The sequence below is a fragment of the Anopheles funestus genome, chromosome 2RL, assembly GCF_943734845.2.
Source record: "Anopheles funestus chromosome 2RL, idAnoFuneDA-416_04, whole genome shotgun sequence".
Taxonomy (NCBI): domain Eukaryota; kingdom Metazoa; phylum Arthropoda; class Insecta; order Diptera; family Culicidae; genus Anopheles; species Anopheles funestus.
Window position 1 is genome coordinate 13362412 of NC_064598.1, and position 21896 is coordinate 13384307.

At 44.2% G+C, this 21896-nt stretch overlaps 1 protein-coding gene across 1 annotated transcript in view; it reads right to left on the reverse strand.

Moving 5' to 3' along the window:
- LOC125764983 (zinc finger protein squeeze) overlaps window positions 1-21896 on the reverse strand; it is a 114299-nt gene that overhangs the window by 37650 nt on the left and 54753 nt on the right. The window lies entirely within an intron of this gene.

The window sequence follows — 21896 nt, forward strand, 5'->3', positions numbered from 1 at the left end:
TGGTTTTTGTATGTAAAAAATATTTATTTTTAACATCCTTAAGAAAACGTAAGGAATTTTCTTCTTCTTCCTCTTTTTTTCTAATGGCACGTGCAAACCTTAAACCAAATGTTTGTAGAGTTCTTCAACATTCTTTTCAGAAGTTTAATATTGTATAATTTATAATCACTATGGAGAATTCAACTCTTCGTTGAGTCGAGATTTGAACGCAAATCGGTTGTAACGGAGAGTAAGGCACTTAGCGTCTCCACTATTTGAGCGGCTTCAACGAATAACTCTAGCAAGCGAATATAAGCCCGAGATATGTTTCTTAGCTCTTACAACAAAGAAGCTGAAAATCATTGTATATTATTTAAAAAAAAAGTATTCACTTGACGTTTTCTTTTTTCCTTAACCTGCACATAATCATTGTAACACTTTTTACGCAGCACTTGTTGAAGCAAACATAAAGTTTAAAAAATTCATCCTTTCCAGCACATTGTAATGATGCAGTTGAGGTACGAAAAAAAAATTTAACCTTTTTTTCTGTAGTACACAAATCCCAATCACTTTGTAAATCATCATCAAAAAAAGTGCATCGACCACACGATGCTCGGGGTGAGAAAGAACGCTTTTTTGTTTAATTTTTTTCCATGTCCATGTTTTTTCGTTGCAGCTCGTGCGAGAATTTGAAGACAAAAAAACAGAGCCGTAAGGATCCCGATGAAAGTGGACAAAAAAAAACACAGTTTAGCTTCGTCAACAGTGATGGGAAAGCCCTTCCACAAGTGAACCGATCGATAGCACGCGCCAATCGGGACCGCTGTAAATGTTGGATGCTGTTTTTTGCTGGTTTTTAGTGTAACATATTGGTGCGTTTATGGTTCGTTATGTCCTATTCCCATGCGTTTGTAGGTCATTTTTATGTGTGTCCTTAGCTAACGGGATTTTAGGTGAGGTTGTATAGGTCCGGAGAAAGTGTACGGGGCTGTGCGAGAAATCATAAAATTTGTCTTTCTGTTCTTTATATTTGAAGGAATATTTTTAAAATCCTTTTGCTCATATTCGGAGATTATATTCACGGAGATTCTTCCACCAACTTCAACGTCCAAATTTTAGGTTGTTAGTTGATTAAATAGGAGGATAATTTTCGAACATAAATTATCGCTTTCCAATCCTCTCTAGGGCTGTGCAAGCGATATTGCATACTGTTAAGCCAAGCTTCAGACGCTCGTGTTGGGCATGAAATTTTGCAAAAACAAAAGCTGTAAGAAAAAGACCATCCGCACAAGCATTTGTACAGCGGCGCATTCGAAGCAGATTCCTCTAAATGGCACTATAAGCCATCAGAACTGGCCGGGACCCTACCCGAAAACATGATTTTGACCGAGTGGTTCAACTTGAAAAAAAGGGTCCGTTTGGTCGTATGCAAAGCAACAGAGCAGGAGCAACTGACAGACGTATGATTACGAGAGGATCGTACGGATCTTGGTGATTCGGGATTCTCGGTTCGTTTGGAATTTGCTGCCATCTCTTATGGTGTTCTTCTTGCAAATTATGACCATCGGCATCCAGCGTCCCGTGTCCCGCGTATGAGGAGAAACTGCACCGGGCACTAGGAACATCTCGAAGATGCGCGAGGGTTGCGAATATTGAACGAACCCGGGCTACAACTTTTCTAAGAATAGGTTGTGCACGGGACGGGGCGAATAAAAGGAAAGATGCTGCAATGTACGAATCGTTGGGATCGGACAGTTTAGAAACTCGGGGACGCCTTGTTTTTGGGGGTCAGGAAAGGTCGCCAACCGACATTTTGTTGGTTAGGCTCCTTGCATGGAGTGAGATCGATCGATCACCTGGCAGTAACGGATTCTGTGCAGTGGAGAGGGACGATTTAAAAGAGTATTAACATTTTTGTGGAGATTGAGAATTTCTTCCAACTCATTTTAGACATCTCACATTGAAGAGATTCAGATTGGAGAAACGTATTTCAAAACACACAGCAAACATCCTGTACGGAAGATGTAAACACCATCATTTGATGACAGCCCGCATCCTAATGCTGAAGACGATCTTCATTCATCCAGCATCAGATTTTCGTCATATTGCAATGAATTTATATCTCTCACAAGCACATGCACTGGACTGGCCGCTACCTTCCCCGTGCTCAATACAACCGTAATAACATAATCAGATGGGATCTCGTGTAAAGGATCTTCAGACGGATGGGCTACGGTGCAGAAATTGAAGCCAGCGTCTGAAGCGTTCCCTGGCAAAAAGGGAAGGCAAACGTTATACAAAGAAAGGCAAAGTCCCTTCTGCCAGGGTGCGCTATCTACCTGCGGTACGGTTACTGCCAGCGCTACCGCTCATACCGGGGTTCCCTTTCGACTTCGGTTCCAATTGTTCTGGCAGCGGTTCTTGGTGTGTAAAAACTGATTTTCCCACGTTTTTTGCCTGTTCCCTGTTGGCCCAGACACAGCCAGTACCGACCAGTGTCAGCCACTCGTTCACTCCTGCTGCCTGGTGAGTGGTCTTTCTTTCTTTTTTTTTTATTTCGGGCCCTTCAAATTGCTGCCGGAATTTTTGCATCATCGTCCTGGCGGGCACGGTCGGAAAGCCGTAAAACCTCACCAAAAAGCGTTCCTCTAGAGCAAAGCAAAAAAAAAAAAATATTCGAAGCAATGAAAAGGAAGAGAAAAAAGAAGATCCAAATGTTGCAGGAAAACAAAACAGAAAGGACCAAAAAAACCGGTCCAAAAGAAGTAGGCAACGGGAGCATGTCGAGAGCATGGCGATCGAATCTGGATCGTGCCGTGTGCCCGTGTGCGCGCATGGACAATCGTTGAGACGTCGTTTTTTTGTGTGTCTTCGTTTCTTCAATGTGTGCATTATGTTAGCACAGATTTTGTTCTGGTTCTTCTTGTTTTTTTTTCATTACTGTTAAGATACACCGTAAAAGCATGTTATGTGCAGGTCCCTCCCAGCATTGGCTTTGATGCGATTGTTCGATGATCGGTGTCCGGCACAATCTGTCAGTTCGTTGCGATCGGTTGCATGATTTGCATGCGACCACCGCAAACATAAAGTGAAACATGATCCACCTGATACGTAGCAGGAAAGGGAATTTTCGTGGTTTATTTATATTCCAGTATGACGGCATTTGCTGTATTGTTTATTTTGGAACGCTTGTTGTTGATTATTTTGTTTTAATTTCGTAATAAAAAAAGACATTTCGAGCCCCTTGAAGTTGTCAATTTTATTTCATCACATGCAGAGTTTGTTAGCTTCTCCTAATAGTAAATATTTGATATAAGTAAATAACTGTTTCAATATAAAATTGTCTCTTTTAAAAAATAATTCCTTTTCTGTAGAACATGAAGATTCCTCTAGGTAAGTGAAGTCCTCAGTTTAGAATGTTATCCTCTTAACCCTCCAAGACTTCTCTTACAAGAAATCAAGCATCGTTAGGGTTTCCTGTTCGATCATACATCATATTTCCTGCCATTTCATCACGCAGATGTAAATTTCGCTTCCTATACGAAGCTTGATATCATTAAAAATATCACTCAAGAAAACCTCGATCATTCTGTATTGGATGCTGGCTGCTACACGTTTCCCACGATTCCACATCCTTAAGCCTGCGGTAGCAATTTCTTCCCATTGGTACAGCATCATGAAAGGTAAGGTGTTTCCGGGATGCGCGATACGTCTAGTACACTATCGGAAATCGGAGAAACTCAGAAGGATGCCAACCTTCCAAACCATGCTGTTTCACCGTGGGCGAAGATTAAACGCATCAACGACGAGCATCGGATGATCCTGATTCGCGGCCCCGCTACACTGCGCGTCCGGATGGCAAGGAAATGCTGTATCGAACGATTCACGGGAAATGCATTTCAATTGCCCGAAGCCCGAAATATGAAGGCAAGAAAATGAAAGCCGTCCGATCGGTCGGCTGATGCCGGATTGCATTCGAAAAAAGCTAGCTTCGGGCATTGCGAAAGAAAGTTGATGGCGTCCGTGGTAGCAGAAAGTCGAAGCCCGCGGTGGCGATGCATGTGTAGCTAAAAGAATGTTAAAAGTGGCTTACTTGTGCTACGAATTCTTCCCGCTCGAGTTCGTTACGCATGCTTCCATTAAGTGAATTAATAAAGATCCAATCGAAACGGGGTGTTGAACGGCAGTTTTCCGTGCTGAAGCGAATGGATTCGCGGGATACTTGCTGCACGTATGGGAATTGGGAATTGGGTAGGGTTGCGTTTTCTTCCCCGCAGAGCCTCGGTGGTAGAATGTTTTAATTAAACGCTTATGAGCGTTGCTATCGTGATTTGGCGATCGTGGCATGATCGTGGCATGGAACTGGTTTTGATGCTGCTGCGTGGCTGCTGGTGTTGCTTTCGGTGTTTCATGCCACTGTGTCCGACCCGGTCCTGGGCTGCATATCGCAGGCAGGTGCACATGGCTGTGAACCCGTTTGCGTCGTAGGTTTTCGGTGTAGGTTTGGTGAATACGGGAAGAGTGAACACGGGAACTTTAATGACCGGACGGTGTTCATAGCATCTGTGCATAATATGAAGGATTTTAGTGTAAATATTGTGATTAATTTCCCCGGATGTTTTGTCTTCCAAAAAAATAATAATTTACTTCATGTTGATCTAAAAACTGCAAAACTTTTTTAATTAAAAACTTGGACTCAACAAGACTTAAGCCTGAACGCCCTTAAACCATCAAACTCATTTGAAAAGTATCGCTTCCATCAAAAATTCTGCAGTCAGCGAAGATTACATTTCTCCAACATCATCTCTCGTGCATTCAAATCCCAAAAATGCACCTTAAATTTTCACTTTCAAACAAGATCAGGTTTTGTGCTATAGATGATTTCGTAAATGGATTCGTCTGTACTTTTTTTGTGCTCTTGCCTGCAAAATCTCCTTTTTCCAAATTGGGTCTGTGGGAACAAGAAAACTGAAGAATTGCCCAAAGACCTTCCGGGCAAAATGGTTCGCCATTGTTGCACAACACTCGTTCCACCTGAGCGCTGTTCGGTCCGTGCAACTTTCTCAGTACAATAACGAGATTATGCGATCTAATCTCCGATTGCCCATTGCTGATGGGAGAGTAAGAGAAATCAGAAACTCTGCTGTGCTTTCTGGATCAGGTTGCAACGAAGTACGGCACGAAGGAAGTCGTCAAGGACCCGGAACCGATCGTGGGAGGAACGCATCTTTCGCAACAGTACGTCGAGCAGTAGTTCAGGACAGGAAATGATTTGCTCTGACAGGAGTGAGAACTACGGACTATCGATCCAGAAGACTAATGAGGGTGTAGAAGTGAAAATTGCAGCTAGCCGCATAAAGGTGCACCACTTTGCGAAAGGTCGAGACACGGATCGAAATCGAAAGAAGTAAACATCTGTTGATATGCGAGTGCTACTCTGGAGTTAAGTCAAGCTTTTCGGAGGACAGATCGCTCAAAACCCACGCATTGGACATTGAATCTGAAGTCCGGGAGGATGAGTGGCTTTCAAAATCTCGCCCCAAAACATTATCTACCATCTACTGCACCGTACCGTCGAATTTGGATCTCTAGTGGACTAGCACGCCGCAGCTCTACACATTTCGGGCGATGGCAAAACTTCAGCACCGGGAGTTAGTGTGTGTTTGTTTTTCGAATTGTCAATAGCTCGTAGGCAAATTTATGCAAATTAAAGCGTTGGATTCTCGCATGTTGGTGGTGGCTTCATTCGGCCGTGTGGACGCGAGTGGACGTGGCAAAGAGTTTGTTTTGTAATGAGAGTACGCCGGTTAAGTACCCACTTGGGAAGGGGGATTTTTTTCTTCACAGATATTTTGGACAGATTGATGATCTGCAAGCGAGTGCAAGTAAACCGAAAATAAGATTCGGATCTTCTAATAGCTTCTCAATAGTTGCTTCCGGGGTTAAAAACACATCTAAGATATTGTGAACTCTTTATTCTAAATAATGCTTTAAACGTTATCACGCCTTCAAGTACTCTTTCCCTCCCCAGGACAAATTCTTAACGCAATTCGCGAAACTCACACGCATAAATCATTCGCCAGCAAAAAGCACAATTCAGTACGCGTGCCATAACAACCTACCCGAAACATACCGATCATAAATTGTAACGAGGGCCGTTTTGTACGCGATTGCCACTATTGAACTACTTTCGGCTGTTGCTCCTTTATCGTTCGATACATTGTTACGCTGATTGTCAAATTATTAAAAATGTTATGAAAATCGACTATTGTGCTATTGTGCTTTGCGGTGCGCTTTGTGTACGTCCCGTCATCCGGATACCGGGCCCTGATTCCCTTTTCTAATCCGTTCCCTTTGCCAGCAAAGGAGTCCTCGGAAAAGGGTTTTTTTATCCTGCCCGAAATACTATACCACGTATCGTGGTATATTCTACACGCACCGATACCGATCATTCCCGTCAATATCGATCAACCAATAATCCACATCTCGGGATGGTAAAAAAAGGTGCAGAAATAAAAGTCAAACCTTCTCCTCTTACGGATGGCGACACGGGCTAGTATTGTTGTGCTCTCGTTTGTTTCCTTTTTTTTATTTTCAAACCTTCTTTTATTCGCCCATCGGGCATGTGTTCGCCGTCACCTAAATTTCAGTGCGAAACGAGTTAGATGCCTGGTCCCGCTCCGTAAGGATAACCTCCGGTGGCCTGGCTAACCGATCGATCCTTAATCGAAGGTAACAATAGCCTAGCGGCACTGTTCTGCATTGTATTGGCGCTGTAAGAAAGGATAATTCTTTTGAGCTAATCATTGGCCGGAGGGGCAAGCTAAGGGGGAAATAAAGAAGGTAAAGAAAGGCATCTCTATGTCGGTTAGGCAACTGGCGGAGACACTTTGACGGGTTGCTTTGGAAAACTGCACACGACCTGCTGAAAATCAGGCTTTGCTTTGTCGTGGTGCGGATTTTTTTTGTTCTTCTGTTGGGTTCTTTTCACACCGTCGTCAGTTGCAATTAGCAGGATACGTAAACGAGGTGAAACGAAAGGCCTGACGCTAGGATAATAAAAGTTGTGACAACAAGAATCCTCCGTGGTTTTTGGGGGTATGCATCAAAACGTTCATTTACGGTGGAAACTGATAAGTTTCATCCTATTTTTTTGATTGAATATTGGGTGATAAAGAATGTTAAAAAACGGGGATTAAGTCCAAGGAAAAGTGTAATATTCTTGAATATTAATCAATTTTGTTATATTGCTGCCAAACGGTTAGTTATCAATCAATTAAGTTTTAGGACGTCGGTCAGTAATGCTGGAGAGTAAATATTTGGAGAAATAAACATGAGGAGTGAACGATTCTTTAGGTTACATTCATTTAGAACACTGGCTGCTAAACTCTAGTGCAGGGGTGTCCAAACTACGGCCCTCCCGAGAGATACCGAAATTAGCCCTCAGCTGTGGCTATTCCACTCAAAGCGGCACTCAAAGCCATCTAAAAAGTTTGGAGGCCCCTGCTCTAGTGCATTATTTTTGAGGAGTTCCGGACATTAACGCGATGGATGTGATAGGATAAAGACTCCATAAGAAGACGTTTAGTTTCTAATAGCGAACCGAAATAAAACTCCCGAGATCATCGATTATATTTAAGGTTTTGCAAAACGTGCCCACGTTCCCGGAATTGCCATGCTTTGCATGCAGTAAAACACCCGCTTGACGTTGCGATTCTTTCTACCTGGTGGATTCGTAGTCGATCTTTGAACCAGTCCGTTGGGTGCTGCAGTCACCCAATCGAAACCTGCTCCCCGTAATCGGCAAGGGTCTAATCGAAAACGATAAATTATAATCATAGCGGTACCGACCGAAAATACGATGATGTGAAGACCATGACCATAAGATACCGCGATACCGATATCACCCTACGGGACACACGGGATCTTCACGGGACAATGCTGGCGGTGTAGTGCGATAAAGAAAATATAGGCAGGAATCAGTTCCATCCTCATCAACCAGCTAGGAGGGCCGTAAAAATTTGCCAAAAACGACACACACACACACTCGCATCAGCCCCGAAAAGCCTGCACCCATCGTGGGCAGGTTAGATTTTGCGAAATGATTCAAGCTGCCTGGCGGCATCGCGAACAGGAAAGCAAAATGCAAACCAAACAACCTCAAAAATGGCATCAAAATATAAAGACACCGCAGTAAGGCGTTGGACATGGAGCCGGTTGGCCTGAAGGAGAACGCGTGGTGTGCGAAGAAGTAGGACCAAAAAATGGCAAATGTCGAAAATTCGCACACAAATAGACGCATAAAAAATGGTTAATCCGGATCCCGTTCGGTGATGGCGGAATAGACACCGTAGGCCTAGGCTAGGAAGGGTACCGGTCTGTTGTTTTGGTGAAAAGTCGCGACCAATCGAGGTCAATGCACTTCTTCGGGTACGAAACTACTTTCAAAAGCAAACTATGCGCCAGAAAAATCTAACCGGGTGCGGCCAGAAAAGACAACTCCCATCGGCAGAGGCAGGTTGCTACCGGCCTCCAGTCCGGTTCCTTTTGGTTACCTTTTGCTCCATTCCCAAAAAAAAACAGGCATCTCTTGCATCCAGGCCCGCCATCCGTAACGGCGGCTTATGGCGGTGTGGCGTGAAGCGAATGTGAAATTTGGCACCGGCCACAGATCTATTCGATGGCCGGCAACCGGCCGGCATCTTATCGGCCATTAGGCGGCTGTCATCGACGTTTGCCGAAATGTTTACTGCAATCGCGAACCAAATGCAGATTGGCAAGTTATGCAGATTGATAGTGGATACCGGACGGGCAGGTTTTTGGTCACTTTATGGATGGTCTGTTTGAGCGTCGAGTGAAAAGCATCGGTTAACTGTTATGGCAAAGAAAGATTAGCTTTGCTTGGCGTTGTGGTTTCGTATCATTAGGAATTGCATTGTCTAGTGGACTGGTTGTTCAAGTTCGGACGCTACGAAGACATGTTTTGTAGCAACAATGTTGTTTATGCGTTTTCACAACTGAATGGCCAGAGTTGAGAAAGAATAGCGAAAAGAAGCTACAAATATGTAGTAATGGTAATTGAATTATAAATTACAACTATTCTGATAAGTTCCTAATCGAAAAGTCTCGTTAAAGTCTCTTTTGTTTGCTCTTTTTCTGGACTGCTTGCTAGTCTCTTGCTTGGCGTGGGTTCAAATCTAGGATCTAAACTCAAGATTGAGTATCAAAGCTAGAGATAATTAAATAGAATTACACATAGTCTATATAAGTAGAATTATCCAAGATCGGTAACTTAAAAGTAGGGTAAATGTGGTAATTCAGAAAGAGCAAAGAAAATGTTTCTAATGTTTATTAAAAATGCTATTAAACATGGCTTGTGGCTGCCTATGAGATTTGGTTGAATAACCTCTAATTAGACATGTTTCCTTACTTCAGTATGAAGAAGAGAGCGTTCGAGATTATGTCCTTGAGACGATCTTGTTGTTGAATGGTTACTTGTTCTACTATTTGTCTTGTCGAAGTAAATAACGCTAAAACCACAATAGCACAATACATGAGTAGTAAATGCAGCTTAAGATATTTCTGATCTCACGATTATACTGGATTTAACAGGTTTAAAACAACATCGCTTGAGATTAATAGCTGGTAGCAGTTTTGTATTTATTTTGTTCTTGCAAAGAAAAAAAAATCCATCAATGGGGCCAAATTAACACCTCCCATAGCTAGTTGGACTCATGAATGAAAAGGACCGAAAAGCGATCCAAACATGCTTTCCGCATGATGTGGAGCATAAAGTTAAGAATGAAATCGCTCACCCCATACTGAGGGTGTGCCAATTTCTTCTTGCTTAATCGATCATTACGCTAATGTTTGCTCCCTCCCTACACGGGATGGTAGACGAGTGGTGCGTGGGTTTGAAGAATGCCCCAACCAGGACGGCATTCTGGCGGCAACCACCGAACATGTGCGCTGCACGTTGCGTACACACTTTTGATGATTTTCGTCGACTACGACGCGTTGTGTTTTTTATTCCCTCCAGTACAACTTACTGTGTGTATGCTGTGACTTTTGAGCGTTCTTCTTCATTAGTCACCGCCGTGACTAGGCTTTGCTCGCATCCAGAAGCCGACCAACTGGACCGAACGGAAACGGAACCCGCTGCCTGACGCTGTCTCGGGCGTAATGATTATATAATTCTCCCGATGATTAATAATAGAACATCGAGCAGTGGCGGTGTAGCGCTTTCCTCTGTCCACCACAGTACGATCGATCCTCCATCGGCTCATGGTGCAGGCTGACCGGCCACCGATTCAACAGTTGGCGTCCCCGGAGTGTTGTTTCACGAGGAGAAGAGGCGCGTCTTGAGAGGCAGGTAAGTTTATTAACTATTATTAAATTATTTGGCTCCCGGAACGGGGAATGGGTTTGACGAGTAGCCTTCGGCAGACCCGTCATAGGTCATGTGGTGCGTCTTGTCGATGGGTTAACGTTTAACCGTTCGATAGATTTTGTTCTTTTTTTTTTTTGGTTTTTTTAAATGAGGAAGGTGTTTTCCTTGCTACTACGGGATTGAAACACGACTGGCGACCGAAATAATGAGGCCCATGGATGAGGCGTAACGATTTTCACGGTTTCGCCGCACCAACACGTGCTAGCTGAGTGTCGTGAAGGGTTACATCAGTGTGAATAGATCCCAGGGTTACTCTTAAAGCTAATATTAAGTACTTATTACATTAAGCAAAAATTGCATTCTTTTAAAAAGAGACCACTTTTAAAGCGATTTAAATGACAGGAAAATCTCAAAAACGACTAGTTTAACTAAAAGTGCGATTCGGACAAAACCCACCCAGCAAACCCTTTCGAAATGTTTGGCGGTTTTATTCTGTGGAAATGTTTTTTTTTATTTCTTAACGCTTCCTTCTGTGTGTTTCAGAAGAAATTTTTCCTAATGATGGTTCTACTGGTGAGCAAATGAAGTGCGCGTGCGCCTTTGGCGCTTCCAGTGGCTATAATTATCGCTCCGGGAAGAAATCCAAGTACCCCACGGTGTTTAGATGATGGAGGTTCTCGTGGATGTGTTTTTTTTTGGTGTGTGCTCTTCTCCTTCGATGCCCCCAGATGTTTTCGTCTAACCATATGAGGCAATAGTGTTTTTTCTTATGTTTTATTTTTCACTCAACCGGCTTCTGGATCGGAACGCGCTAGAAGCATTAGATTGAGTTCCGCTCCATTCCGGTTCGGTACTGTAATTATGCTAGCCCGGGGTACCCCGTTCACCAAGGCGTCAAAGGTTTCCTGTATGCGTGTGGGGAAAATTTGTGACTAATTCTAAAATGATCCGATTAGCTGGAGATGGCTGGACGAGTTCGCACCTTATTAGGAGTCGCATTACAACGGTGTACTTGATGAAGATTCCGGTAGATTCGGAATTATAAAATATTGATCCTACCCTAGGGTTGTGTTTTGAGATGAGAATTATTAAATTCAAATTAGTTACTAACCGTTTACAAAACCAAAAAAAATGCTTGCAAAGTTCTCATTTGTCTACATTGTTTTCTCAACTCCACTGATCGACACCTGACACTTGTCGATTGGAAGGTAGTACAACATGTTGTTCCCCCCTGCGTGTATGTGTTGCCACTACATCTTCTGGGTCGTTTCACTCACCCTCAAGCAGTTGGTAACAGTGCACCGGCTATAGAGGACATAAACAAAACAAGGGCTGCAGATGATCGTAAAAAAAAGCGACCCAAACAGAGTCAAACAGTTACATTGTTTTCTGGGGAGAGTAATTAAGTCCCGCGCGTCGAGTCCAGACAGTTGGGGACAGTTTTTGGAGAAAGGCACGAAAGAGTCCTCCCGTTGGAGCTAATTGATCATCCCTGTTTGTTGCACATGAGATGTCACAGAGCAGTGCTACTGGGATCGGGGTGGTACATCGCAACACATAACGATCACCTTATCTACGATCGTTGTGTGTAGTAACATCGATTCCGTGGAACAACAACAACATGATGTGCTCCGTGGTGCCGGGGGTCACTGTTGGCTAGTTTGTTTTCGTTAGCCAGCGTTTTGTGACTGAGCTAGCCATTTACTAGGAACAATTAAAGCCACATGGACGCGCACTGCTCCAAGTGGCGAATGTTGGTGCTAGTGTCTAGGTGTTGCCTCCTAGACAACGTCTTCTGTTCGGTGTTGCGTAACGGTTTACGCCGGACACGGCAAGAAAGGAAGTAGCGATCGCTTTTATTATCAACCACAATTACTGAACTGCTCCTTTTGCAGTGAGTGTTCCTTTTTCGGTTTTCATAGCGACACGTACACGCACTTACGCAGCAAGTGGAGTTTGTAATTTGGTGCTTACCAGCGCCATCTTGCGGCAGCATATGCAACACCGGGGGCAGTTAATTTACTTCGCTCGCGGTGCAACCCCGGAACGTGCCTCAATTTCGTGCGAAACTTTCTCATCTCTCCCCAATGGCAGAAAAATAACACGCGCACACAAATTGGACGCTTGAGCGAAAGCAATTACGATAGGATTAAAACCACAACCTGCGTGAAGCAGGAGCCTTTTTATCGGGCCCTCATAGGTAGCAAGCAAGTGGATCGAGTTTGAAGCAAGAAAAAAAAATTAAATTCTCAACCGTACGAGATAATCTTTGCACGCGTGACCACGCCACGCAAATGTGGTGTGCGCGCGCGGCGTTCGGTTGCCGTTTTTGTAATCCATTTTCGATACTGGGCTGATGGACGCTGTATCCCAGATGCCCCACGCCGGGCTGTTGCTGTTGGTAATGGGTGCGCGATTCGGGACACCGAGGCAGCTGCAGTGTGCATTTCGTGCAGCCAGGCTAGAGGGTCACCTGATAGGAGGTCGTATGCTTCCGCCCGGTTGGCTTGAAGGTGAACCAGTTTTTCTACTGCTTCCGCTCGACGGAGCTATTTAATTGTAAGTTTTTGGTCCCATGCTGTGAGCTCTCTCTCTCTCTCTATCTTTCGCTCGGTTCAATTTCGATTGTGGAAAAGGAAATTTTTCTTATCAAGAAGTGCGTTATCTTCATTGAGTCTGTCGTCGTGTAATTCTTTTAATTGAAATGTCTGATTGAGAGCGAAAGAGTGGACATCAAGGTGAAACTGGAAGTAAGTAACGAAAGATTGAGAGAAACATTGAAGTTCCTTGCCAGTTACAATCAGCTGTATAAATGTAATCAATAAAATATATTCATGTAAGCTATTTTGTGGGAAAAAATCAATAAACACCCATCCAAGAAGAAAAAAGCCCAGGGAAATCTTTCATCCACAAGTTCAAAGACCTACGCAACCTAGACCTTCCCTTACAGATCATTTAGATTTATATCTCCTGTGTGCTATTCACTGCACCAGATGCTGCAGTTCGATCGGAGTGTGAGAAAGGACGGAAACCGACAGAACACTATATAATGCCCCAGATTCGTCGAGATTTCATCTTCCAACACCATTAACCACTTGTTACAAACTCTATTCAACCGCCCCGTGTGTGACCGTCCTTGTTTACGAGGATACTTTTCCTTTCTTTTCGGATTCCATCGCTACGGATTTGCCCCATCAACGGATCCCACCACACCGTTCGGTCCATTTGCTTTTCGTCCTTCGGCTGCTGGAAGGGATCGCAAAAGGAAAATCCCGAGGTTTTTTTTGGGTGATCGGTGCATCGGTCGAAACGTCCGGATCGACACACCAGTAAGCATAATATGTTTCAATCACAATAAATGCTCTCGAACATTCGAGGGGGAATCGGGGCATCATTTCCGTGGGATAAAAAAAAGTCGAGTGCGAGTAAAATGCTTCCCAATCCGTACCCTGTTGGATGATTCGCTTTGTGCTACGCATTCGTTTCCTGTGCATTCCTGCTTTCCACTTGCTAACACCTACCACCGAGAAGATCGGTTCGATCTTCTGCTCCGTTGCGTTATGCTTATGAATGAATCGAACGCTGCTCAGCAAAAAGCATCATTAGGGATGAGTTTTCTTGTCCCTTTCGTTTCCACTCACCTTCATCTACCCAGCCGGGTACGGGATCGCGATCGTATCGTAACATGTGACTCGCTGTGATGGTAAGAAAATGTGGTTTCACTCCTCGGAAAGATTAAAAGTAGATTAGAGTTAGCGAGCGGACTGGCAGGCAGCCGTAGGGGGGGTAATGTTCTCGAAGGGGTCTAGAATAGGGTCTAGCTGGGGATAATAAAAATGGGTTTTCGAGCGATGGTTTCATCCTGTATCATCCGTACGGTAACATATGTTTCAACGCTGTATTGCTTTGTGCGATCGTAGCGTTAGTCGTAGAGACACTCTTATCGATGCGCTCAGCTCATCCACATGTTACGTTTCGGGGTCTGCACTTGCTTCACTGAAGGAATGCGTGAAAAGGCAAGGCGTTAAATTGTCCAACCTCGAAGACACTTTGACAGTGATGTAATAAAGTTTGTGAAAAAGTCAAAGATTTAGTATATTAGCGATAATTGCTTGTTTAGATGATGTATAACTTCAAGAGCTCCTGCCAAGGTGTACTAAAAAAACTGAATCAATCCGAATGTCCGTCTGTAGTTTGCTAACGATCCAGTCAATAAAATGCAGTCTGACCTCAAACGACCATCATCTGTTATAACTTGCCTTGCAGACTTTATTATTCTTCGAACAAAATCACCAGCAGCTACTGCAGCTTTCATCTTCCGGGCATACTGAGAAGTCGCGTGCACCAAAAACCATGGAACTATCCAAATTTGATAGCCGGCGCTACTTAGACGACCGAACCCCCCGGGGGGGTCCACAACTGCCAATGACCGGCAAATGGATTCCACCGTGAAAGGCCACCGAAAGGGAACAGGTTTTGCATGGCTAGACTGAACGATTTGCCAAAAACACCACACTGCAATCAACCGCAGTCCACCCGCGTGGATCTGAATCGTGGTCTATTCGATCGAACCCGACAACTGGGCAGATCTCCCGTAGATGGGTGACATCTACGCTACGGCCTACGCTCAGGCATCGCATACGGCGCAAACTGTGTCAGATCGTATGCCGCACCCGCCGCGCCAGTACTCGAGTGCACCAGTTTTGTTACGGGGGAACGAAGTGAAAGGGTGGGCCGAAAATTTGAAAACCGGTCCTAAGCTACGCCGGACGAAGAAGCGGAGGGACCCCACCGGAGATTTGTGAACCGGTGCCAAATTCCAGGCCCCGCGTGTGTGCAAACGCGGACGAGAAACTTGTTTTGCATGTGGAAAGGTGAACGCTGAATGGTGAACCAAATGAAAGGAAAGCTAAATGTGCAAATGTGTATATGAATTGTAAAACAGGCAATCCTGGTCGTCACGCGTCGGATAGGTGGCACTGGGACAGGAACTGTGCGTTTTTTTTGTTGGGGGGAACTCGGGTGCAAACTCCTAAACTGTGACAGGAAGTTGGGCAAACGGATGAATACATGGGATGTGTGGTTTGAATAATGTATAAATGAATTTAGTGAAGGTTTTGTTTAATTCGTGCAATAAAAACCGTTGCTTGTAGTCCGATTGTTACTAGTTCTAATGAGCAGATTTGAATGATTAGGTGTTTAAAGTGATTTTAAGGCTAGTTTAAGATCGGCGAAAAAAATATTTTACTTCAAACAAAAACTTTCTTACCATTACGATTCAGATGCACCAAAGAATATTGCATATAATTGTAGAAGCTATAAATTATATTATTTTATCATCTACACAGAAAGAGCGTCATAAGTACCGTTAAGCAATTCATCTTAAATTGACTACCTATAGCTACAACGGTACTGCCGACAAGGATTCTTATTTGCATAACGCCTCAACTGGGTCGGTCCGGAAAGGAACATCGGGTGCATTTGAATCATAAATAAATAAATACCTGTTTCAGGATGTCCCTGCATCGTTTTGTCCCATTCTTGACCAAGACCGTCATCCGACCATTTTACCTGTGCAGCAGAACACTGTTTACTGTCCTCATAAAACATCCTTTCTTTTTCATCGTGTTTTGCCTTACCTTTCAAATTACTCAAGATGGACGGGATCCTTCCATCCATCCGGTTTTGGGTCGGTATGTAACGGGAAATCGAGTTTTTCGGGTGTCCGGCTTAATGCGTTTAGGACAGTTACGGTAACGGAAAGCGAACCTGAATTGTACCAAACACACACACAGTCTTCTGGGACTGATTTCCGTCCGTGATGACGCAAATGAAGCGTTTTCAATGGCAAAGACCTTGACGCAATTTTCAGAATGAATTAATGATTTTTGCACCGCATATAAATCAATCCATTTGTTCACTTTTGGGAAACCTTGACATCTTCGTGTGGGTTAGTGAGGATGACGGATTTTTTTTTGTAGTGCCTTGGTTCATTGGTTCGAATCATATGCTTCGTTTAGAGTTTGATTATTTCATACATTTATGTCGTACGCCTTATCGCTTCACCAAACATTTACCCCCCCGGTGTGTGTGTGGTGTCGCGGTTTGGTGGACTTCCGAAAACTGCCATCCAAATCCGATTGCTTTCCCCGGTTAGTTAGGGGAATGGGGAGGACTTTAATCGACTGCTAACGACTGTTTTGATGTTGATTTGTCCTGTCATGGTGGTACGGTACGGTTTGAGATGAGTTTTTTTTGTTGGTCGTTTAGCAGCAAGCTGCAGACAGTTGGACGTTTGTTGTTAGCGGAAAAGACATAGAAATCTTCATTCACCAGCGTTCGGAGCCGATTTGGCTGTAAATTCTGTCCGATAAGACGTGCGTAACATTGCGCCATGATTGTGTGTTTGGGGATTGGTTCTTGAATCGTCTCTATCAATGAATGTACGCGCTCATGTAGGTACAGGACAGCCGTGTCACTTTGGTTACTACGGACGGAAGCTGATAGATCAACGATAGAGGACGGTTTCTGTAGCGTTGCTGACAGCTGGTATGCTTGCCTAGCATCGTTGACCATTGACAGAATGGAAAGGGGGTTTTGGAGTAATGTTTAATTTTGTAAATTATTGACGATAACCCTGATGACACCTGATGACCGCGTCCGTTGGTCCACTGGAAGCTGCTGCGTATCACGTTTGTCCATCTATTGTGTTTTTTTTTGTCTTCCAATGTCATTAGTTTCGGTGGTGCTTTGAGTAGCTGCGTACCCGGTTTGATGTAGTGAAATGGGTAATAAAAGCGACATATTGAAAAGAACTAACAGTAACTGCGTTCCACAGCTCACTGCTAGTTGTAACCTGATTGTCGACCACAAAGGTCAAACGGTTTGCCGGAACTAAAAACCATCATATTTTTCCTTTGAAGTAAGATGAAAGAAAGATCTTTTTGATGCAAAGCCAACACATCATACATGCTTCGACGAGAGCGAACATGTGAGTCAAGCTCCACCAACGAGATCTCCAACATGGTAGCAAGAAACCGGACCAAAGAACGGCGTTGGCGAATGATCATATTTTATGCAACGGTTTTTGCAGAAATTGAGCTCATGGACCTTCGTACGCATTCGTCCAGTAGCGAATGTGGATCAGATCTGTTGAAAATGCAACACGCTAATTGATTGGTGTCGAGCATTGGTAATCGAATGGGCGAAACAGTGAGAAGACGGTGTGCCGGGAGGTCCTCGATCGGGCCGGGCACATCCTCGTTCACTGCAGTCAGTTGACAGCCATTGACAGGGCAGGCGAATAACGATGATATCATAATGGATAGCCGGTCGTTCCCGCTCAGTCTGTGGGGAGGTCCTTGAGATTCCACGTACGAACGCACCCTCAGCGGTTCGCCGTATGGGGTCACCGTACACAAATTGCACCGTTTGAAAAAGTGGATTAAATCGATCACATTATAAGACCTTGTGCTCTTGTGTGTTTTTTTTGCATTCCAATTTTTCGCATTACCTAGGAGGTCTCCATCAATCAAAAACCATTGATCCAAAGAACGGTGGACCCACAGGGACGCTAGTCAATGAAGCTGTCAGGATTCTCCAGGAAATTTTCGCAAACGTAGGAGATTAGTTTACCACGACCGTGCGTAACGTGGCCGGAGGTCTTTAACAAAAAAAAAGGACGGTCTCCTAACCGTTTTCGGGTTTGAAGTTTGGCCAAATGTTTTGGCAAAGATTGTACTCCACCAATCACGGGTAAGGTCAGAGGTGTGTTTGGTGGAGCGCGATTCGCAAACTATTGCGGCTTCAGTATCCAGTTGTGTGATAGACAATTTGCAGGAGAGGGCGTGGAGTGGGGTGAAACACTCCTCACTCGGTAAATCAATCCGATGCCACCGTAAAGTGACACTTTCTGTCGGACCACTTGTGTCGGCGTACCTGTTGCCGCACCGTGTACCAAATCTTGGAAGGCGCAAGCGCATGCCGCATGCGATACAGTTTTGCCGAAAAGCCGGTGGGCCCACAGTCCGAAAAATGCCTCGAATTTCTTAACCTAACTTGAACGTACCGAAACGACACCGTGATTCTCAGTGAACGGTGTTTTATGGTTGTTTCGGAGAGCAACCGGTTTCGGATTACCATGTTAGCCGGTTTATCGGGGTAACTGTCGTCAAGCTGGGAAGTTAACTCGAGGATTGTGTTTTCGGTGCTTTTGGACCGTAAGTTCTGATAGTGAAGAGGAGAGGATCGCAAGAAGATAAGAACCAAGAACGGGAAGCGAGGATGCCTCCAGCCCAAGGAAAAGCAACAGATGACACGCTGGTGTCGTTTGGGCGTCAGGTTACATAACAAGCGCATACGGAACTGTCGTTCGTTACACGCCATCACAGTGCTTGGGAATTATCTTAATGGGTAAGCGAAGGCTTATCGATGTAGGCGCAGTAAAATTGTCGATCGTGAGATCGAATGTTTGCTCTTTTAGGGAAAAAGCGATGTAAAGATGATAAGGAAATGGTTTTGTAGTTATAAATTATATACATGTTACATAAACAAACTCAGCCTCAAATACTTTATAGACCAGCTAATGACTAGTTTCCCCAAAAATATTATTTTATCATGAGAGTCTCAAGTCTCTCACAAAGTGTTGTCCAATCTTTTCATATTATATCGAATCAGATATATTCGATTATGTTTATGTACTATCATGCGTAGATATAAGAATATTTTTGTACGCTTTTCTGGTCTATTTGTTCAACAAAATGCAAGTCCAGAGATAAAACCTCTTTCAATAAAAGAAAATGGATTACTATAAAGAAATCATTCCCTCGAAAATGAGTGAATTTCTCAGCAGGAATCAAATCGAATGTTTCTCGTAATGTTTCACCCGAATAGACCGTACAGGATTGATTAGTTTTCACCTGAGGTGCGCAAAGAAGGTGAGTAAGAAAAAGAAAAACCGCAATTGTGCCACGGCCGTCGGGACATGCCCTTTGCTTTTACACGGTGTTTCCCACCAATTTGCTCATTAATCAAAACCCATCCGTCCATTTTCATAAATAATTGTTTCACACGAAAACCCCACACACACACACGGAAGGCGCGAAAACAAAAGGCCCCGAAAATCAAAACACAAATATTGCGGACGCACATCAACCGCACTCGGTTGGGAAAATCGGTTTCGCCGCGCCAAAGGCCAAAGGCCCTGAGAGCTTATTTGGGGGTTTAGAAGAAATGGAAGCAACAAAAAAAAATGGTAGCGAACAAGGGTGGAAAGAGGACTTCGGCACCCATGCTTTTTCCGGGGCGCTGGTATGAACTGGTTCAATAAATTTTCTTAAATTGAAAAATCAATTTCCAATCGTTAGCTCAAATAGATGCGGTTCTCATTTGCTGCTTGGTAAGGCGAAAACGTTGCCCGAAAAGTGGGGAATTAATTCGATCGGAATCTCTGGCGGAATCGCGGAATCGGAACCGAAACGGGGTGGTGAGAGGGAGGGTGAGAGAACGGAGAGAAGAAGTGAAGTGGTTAGGTTGTGTTGCCGCCACCGCCGGCTACCGCTAAGTGATCGATAATCGGTGCTAAACGGATTTGAACCTGATCGTCCGTTAAACCCCTACCCTGGCACTTTATGTGTTGCCGTTGTGCATACACACATCAGACGTTATGTTGTGGGTATGTAGAGTTTTTTTGCTTCTTCTCTTCTGTGAGTTGAATTTTTTTTCTCTCTCGCTTTCCTCCCTCGATTCGATCGTACCTCCCGTTGCGTTTTGCATTGCGCGTTGCAATGCGTGAAGAAGTGTCGAATCATGTTCCGAGCGGTGAGATTTGGTGTTTGGAAAGTGTGTGCACACACACGCACACACACCGACCACTTCCACTAGGGCTTATGTTTTAATGATATGCTTTTGCACACCGTTTACGGTTAGGATTAGTAGCAGCAGCCGTAGTAGCATATGTGGATTTTCGCCGATCAGTCAAGTCCAAAAGGCCAAATGTTTTGCCACTGAGGAGAGGAGGGAAGAGTTGAATGAGCTCCACAAAATGGGCAAACCTTAAAACAATAAAAACCCTCCAACCTTCCAAAAAAAAAAAAAAAAAAAAAATGGAAGGAGTCTGGAGGGCATTGGAGAGCTCCCGAAAAAAAAAACGCTCGTTTCCGATTTCCGCAGGCGGCATCTTTAAGGAAGAAAGAGAACACCTTTAAGCTTATAGCAGGAAGGGCAAAATTAACCGATCGATACGTACGTACCGTCTGGTAGCGATGCATGTCATACAACGACCAACTTCCGGTTGATGTTTTATCAGCGGCAGCGCGTGTCCTGCCAATTTTGATGCGTTCAGGTTTTGCGCACGTGTCGCGCGCACGAGCTGAAGCCCAAATAATGGCGGAAGCACAGTGTCACTATCTTCACACCGGCTGGTCACTGGTGATGAAGTTTAATGTGGATAATTAAGGGACCGAATGATAGCCCGACCGATTGGATCCATCTCTTCACTTGAGCCAAGCTAAATTTGTATTTGCGCCAAAAACTTTCCCTTCGTGTCTGTCCAAAGGATGGCTAAAAGGCAATTAAAGTGGTGTTTTTCGTCAAAAACCAACCAGCAGTCATAATAGTGCAAAAGCAACTGCATCCGATGCACTTGCTCGTGAATGTGTGGTTCATTTTTTTCTTCACTTTCCCACTCGATGGAACGATGGAATTGTTGGAAAACTGTTGAACCAGTGTGGGTCAGAGTAGTGGGTTGGTGCGCGTTTTTTTTTGTAAAAAAAATCGAAGGACAACCGGTCAAACAGCTGACCGATACGGTTCCGTTTAATTAGCACCGGTTTTTGGGGGCCCTGGCTAGCTCCTTCAGGGTGAAGGATGGCCCCCCGGCCGTATATCCCTAGGCGTTTGGTAAGAGCAACGCTGCCCCGAGGCCAAAACCGCACGAGGAAAGGTGGACATGCAAACAGCAGCAGGCAGCATGTCTCGGTGGAGAAAAGCAATAATTAGCTACAACAATGTTTACAGCCGATAATGATAGGTGAGGGCCTATCGATGCGAAGGGAAATAGTAAAGTCATCGAAGGCCGGATAGTCTGCTCTCGCCACATAGGCCGTTGTCTAGTTCTCTGGTTGGATAGTTCGATGTCGATCGGAACGGAGCGCTGTGTTGGACGAGCCCTCGACGAAGCATTCTGGACGAGCTTCCGGAGTACGGGGTACTCTGTCTGCAACGGCTGTTTTTTTATTTCGTGCCCAGCTTGGAAGGGCTTTATCGATCGAGGAAAACATTCACAATGTAAGGTTTCGATTGTTCCGAGCATGTAGCTGAAGCATTATAGTGTGGTTTGTTACATGATGTGCGAAGATAACTTCATAAGATGAGTACGTGAATTGAACCTGAGAAATAAGTTCCAACAATTGTAGTTCATTCATAGACTTATGAAAAGATTTTGTAAAGCTCAAAAACTCCTTAACAAATTTTTTACTTTTATTTATTACATCTTGTTTGCTACAAATAAATATTCCCATTCAATTCA